The sequence below is a fragment of the Protopterus annectens genome, chromosome 5.part1, assembly GCF_019279795.1.
Source record: "Protopterus annectens isolate FY-2018-M chromosome 5.part1, PAN1.0, whole genome shotgun sequence".
NCBI lineage: Eukaryota > Metazoa > Chordata > Ceratodontiformes > Protopteridae > Protopterus > Protopterus annectens.
The window spans coordinates 475,134,026-475,140,165 of NC_056736.1; positions in this window are offsets into that span (position 1 = coordinate 475,134,026).

Sequence of the window (6,140 nt, forward strand, 5' to 3'; positions counted from 1 at the left end):
CTCCCACATGTATCATATACCAACCTTGTATGCTGTCATGTCTGTGATCCTACCCTACCTATCCTCCATGGCCATACCTACACTCCTTCCCCTACATCCGACCCTCACCTATGGAAACATAAGACCAATCGGTTCCTAGGACAACATCTGCCCTATATGTAGCTGTCCATTTCACACATGTGCCCACTGGACACATGTAACCCTTGTAATATGCATCACAACATACTCCTGTTATCCTCACCCCTGTCCCTCAGGCGCACGATCCTGGTATGCACATCACTCATAAATGGTCCAGGTACACGTGATGAGGACGACCCCCATTGTACACACAACACTACCGGTCCCTTTATGGTTACCCAATTTACCGTTATCATGATGATGATGTTGCACACAGCACCTTGCAAGAGTACTGTTCACACATAATGACTGAACAGGTACTGTTGTGTTAATGTACATTACATGCACAGTGATGTATACGGCCAATGTACAACTATTTGCATGTATGACTGACACATGTTTGTCTGAGGGAGTCTTGAAATCACATAGAACAACACCACTACATAATACAGGTGTCGCTGGTGTTTCCTGTTTCAATCGTTTGTAATGCTTTGTTGCCACATGGTATGTTCCTGACATATCTCTATATATGTATGCACCTATATGCTGGACATAAACACTCACATATACATCTACATGATGGGATACATTCCTATACTGTTGAATGACTGCGCTGTATGATATGTTTGTGGTACTGTCCGTTGTCTGTATATCTACCATGGCGTATTGGTAATTCACATTAGCTGTGTGTGCAGGGTCCTATTTCCGAGCCTTGCAGAGGACATTTATTTGGTTGCAGGGCAGAACAAGGCCATTGGATATGGAGGGAGTAAGGCACATTAAAGCAGTTGGGAGTGGGTGTGCATGGGTTTGCGTGGTGTTAAGCATTGCTGACCTCTGGCTACAGCTTCTTACACTCGGTTAGCCTCTACATTGCTTTACCAGTGCAATACTCGCAGACTAGTAGCCAAACAGGCTTACACCCGCTCGCTCCCGCACTTGCAAATGCACCGACATTGGTGCTTGTATCTGACACTGACACCCCTGGGTGGGATCGAGGACCACAATATTACCTTGTGATGCCTATTACTTCAGACTACATGACTACAGTATCAGGAATGGCTGCCCATTAGGCGACGGCATGGCGTTCGACTGTACGGAATCGGCAACATGTCCAGTGAATTAATCATATTTGTGTGTTCCTCATACAACCTGCTCCCCGTCTGGCTGATACATGGGAACCGCGACTCTTCAATACAGACAAGTAATTGGGTTTTGGGAGCCACATCCATCGGCCGAGTCATGCTACCGCATACCTATTATAGGTTTGCCACCTTTTCAATTGGCCAAGGTGGGACTTTAGGGTTAACACCTGTCCCACTTTGCGAGGGACAGTCCCTCTTCAGGCAGTTGTGTCCTGCGAAAATAATCAAGACATAGCAAATGTCCTGGGATTACTGGACAAAATTATGAATTTAATAGTTGCATAAAACAGTTATTTTATATATGAACCCTCTATATGTTATGTGAAGTAGCATAAGCAATTCACCTGTTACTAGAATAAGCTGTTATTTGTGCAAATAAGTAAAATTCTGTACTATGCATGGCTGTAGGTATGTTTTGTCCTGGAAAATCTGACATTTCTACAGAACATGTCCCACTTTGGGCATTTGAAAAGGTGGCAACCCTATAGGACCTTTATGTAGAGGCATCGGATTTTGCAGGGCAAAACATACCCACAGCCAGGACAAAGGAGAGTACTTCACTGTTTTGCCTAAATAAAAGATTATTCTTGTAGCATCATAGTTCCTTATACTGTTTCTTATAACATTTAGGTGTTTCAGATGCAAAATAATTGTTTTATGCAACTACTACAGACAATATAGGAAATCTTTGTCCTAAATCACAGGACACTTGCCATAATTACATTTATTTTGCAGGACACAACTGCCCAAAGGGGAGTGTCCCTTGCAAAGGTGGACAGGTGGTAACTCCAACCCTATTATTCTATCATCTTTCTAAGGTAGTCAGCGGAATATGCACTTTCTTTCACTAGCAGACCTCTCATACGAATGGGGAAGAATGAACACTGAATCAGGGACACTGCATAACAACCTCAGGGACACATTTAGAAGTTTGGCGCTATTAACCTGACACATTGACAGACCCAGAGCATATGTATTCATACACATTGTCTGAGGTACATGCTGTTTATGACTCTTACATGTTGTCATTATTTACGTGTATTCCACCACATTTCCTCCTAATATCACTAGTTCTAGGAGGGTTTAGTTGGTTTAGTAATCATGGACGTCCCTGGTAATCGGGGACAGTTCAATGACATGGTCCCTATGTGTTCCCCCAATGGTTTATGGACTATCCAGTGGATGTGCTCTTAAGGTTTGGGGGGTATGGGCGTCTGCTATACCCACATCGGAATATTACTTACATCCACGGGGCAGTCCTAATATGGCTCTGCCAGCCAACACCTGCAAGCCTAGGCCCATAATCACATACCCAAAGTTCCCCTACCTGCCACTCCTCTACAGCTCTCATCATTACTGTGGGCACAGGTGGGGTATAAACACACCTCTACACACTGCCCACTCTCCCCATGTCAGGACACATGTCGTACGTTGTGTCAACTCATGTGTTATCAGGCTTGCACAACCTACTGGTCCGTGTACATCTACAGCCTGGTTGCATCAATCATTACAGGGCCTGGCTCCAATCACTAAATTTTTGGTGTCCCACAAGAGACATCGCTGTCCATGTTTCAAGTGTAGATCTTGCAGATCTCTCCCACTAGTAGTTTCCTGCCGGTGGTCTGGGAAGCAGTGGTGTATTTACCTTTATTGCGTGTCTGTATGTCTCACCGGCCTAGCTGGGGGGGTGGTGTGTAGACGTTTGTTTATTGGACCTCCCACCAACATATGCCCGGACTGAGCATATGTTATCCTAGGTATATATATGTGTATATTTACTGTAATATATATATATATATATATATATATATATATATATATATATATATATATATATATATATGTATATATATATATATATATATATATATATATATATATATATCAGATCTAACAACATATGCGTCTATGGTTGTCTGCATATGTATAGATTCATATATCTGTATTCTTTCTCTGTATGTATACATTCGTACTATGGTGAGGGAGAAGCATATCTCTATCTCGCTATGGGTACATATACACACACATAGCTCTACTTATATACGTCTACATCTGGTTATTCCATTCCATGCCATATAGATTACACGTTGCTTTAGTGGGTCTCGCAGTGGGCGTGGCTGCTCATTGGGTGACGCCTCTGCCCAATGAACACATTCACTTGCATCCCTAGGGCTGTCCATATTGGCCAACATCAGCCAACACCTGCACACCTAAACCCATAAGTTGCTACCCATAATTCCCCCACCCTCGCCTTCTCGACAGCACCCATCCTTACTCTGGGACCTGGTGGGTTCTGGACACACCACTACACGCTGCCCACTCTCCACTTCATGGGACCCATTTCATACAATTGTCTCGGCCCATGGGTAATCTGGGTTACCCACCCTTGTATTCCGAGTCTGTATACACAGCAGACAAACTGGACAATCTATCGCATTCCCATGGTTTGGCCAATATTTGGGGTGTCCCACAAGGGACACTCCAGTATGTGTTCCATGATTAGAATCCACAGGTTTACTGTGTCCCCCCCCCCACTGGGTATATCTTGCCTGTGGTCTGGGGAGCAGTGGACACTTTACATTGCTTGTGTGTATAGTTCCCTTGTCCGGCTGTAGGGGGGGTGGAAGGGCATGCTGCATGTGTCATGTGTCTTGCCTGGGCTCTTCACTTCCATTGCCATAGCCTGTGAACATATGTCATTCCTGTGTGCTTTTTCCTATCATAGCTGTATATCTCTATATATCTACGCACACACACACACACACACACACACACACACACACACACACACACACACACACACACACACACACACACACACACACACACACACACACACATATATATATATATATATATATATATATATATATATATATATATATATGTATTTATATATGTACATATATGTGTGTGTGTGTGTGTATATATATATATATATATATATATATATATATATATGTATATATATTAAATCTGCACATACAAAAATACATTTCCTATGCTGGGCGCTGCTTACACCCGCACAGGCGCACTCACCTATGCTTACTGTGCATTATATATGTTTACTGCCAATTATTTGTGCTTACTTGTGCCTTATTCATTATGACAGTAGCACTTTGATTGAAGGGATCTGGTTAATAATCCCATGCGATACACACGTTCACTTTTACATGTTTTAATGTCGGCTTTACAGCAGAGCGACATTCATTCCACAAGGAAAATGATATGTGCTATAGTCGAACTTGAATCGTGAATGCCTGTTCATTAGGTGGATGCTCTAACCACTACACTATTGGTGTTCTGTTTCATTTATATGTATACCCATGGTTCATAGTTAACCGAACACACGCCTCAACATTTCACTTACGCAGCAGGCATCCATTTTCCTGTTGGGAAAACCGCACTACTACGCATGCGCCATTCCCTGCTGCTCTGGACCCGTGCCGCATGTTGACTCACTCAAAGTTTATTCAGACCTCCAAAGCCTATAATCCTGGCACATACGTGTGTTTGATTGTCAGGGTGTTCATGTGGTCATCCGGGTTTAGGCTTGTCCGACTGGGTACTGGGACAGCCCTGTACCCATGTGAAAGTCAGATTTAGCACATGGACAAGGTTACTCCTACTGTTAGCATCCTACCTGTGGTTAGAGATGCAGGTTAGAGACGCAGGGATTTTGGCCACCTCTGGCCAGCTTGATATGTCAGCACTAGATAATACGGATGTTCCGCTGCTATATTCCTTCCCATTCATTATGAATGCTTTCTTGTTCCCATGTTCATTCTGTATATATATATATATATATATATATATATATATATATATATATATATATATTTATAGTTGCCACCCTTTCAAATGGCCAAAGTGGAACATATTTGGTACAAACGTCAAGATTTTGCAGGCCGACACAAACCCACAGGACAGAACCTCACTTTTATGCCTAATTGACAGCTTATTCTTGTAGCATTTTAATTGCTTATTCAGTTTCTTATGACATTTAGGTGTTTCAGATACAGAATAACTATTTTATGCAACTATTACGTAAATATAGGACATATTTTTGTCATTAAATCTCAGGACATCTGCCATTTGACACTAATTGTACAGGGCACAACTGCCTAAAGAGGGACTGTCCCACGCAAAGTAGGACAGGTGGTTACCCTATATATATGTGTGGGTATATATATATATATATATATATATATATATATATATATATATATGTGTGTGTGTGTGTGTGTGTGTGTGTGTGTGTGTGTGTGTGTGTGTATGTGTGTGTGTGTGTATAAGTACGCATGCATACACATCTATATGATTTAATTACTTTGATCATACTGTTGAATGACTTTGCTGTCTGCTATGTTTGTGATAACATCGACGTTAGGTATAACTGCAGTGGCTTAGTGGTAAATCACATTGATTGTGATGTGAAGGGTCCTGGCGTTGTGCCTGGCCGACATGGTATATTGTTTTTGCTGGGCAGAACAAGGGCTGTTGGACAAAGGGTCAGTACAACACTTTTCAGCTGCAGTTTTCCGTTTAACCACAGATTCACATCACGCAAAATCCTTCTACATTTTTACTGTGGTACGTCACCCCAGTTCACATTTCATTGGTATTATATCGTTATATAGCAAAAAAGTAGCAAGATATGCTCATATACGGATTACGCGTCATAAATGGTGTGTGCTGCAGTCGAACTGGCAATGTCTGCTCGATAGTCGGATGCTCTAACCACTACACTATTGGTGTTCTGCTTCATTTATATATATACCCATGGTTCATAGTTACCCGAACACATGCCTCAACACTTCACTAACACAGCAGACATCCATTTTCTTGTTGGGGAAACCGCACTACTACACATGCGCC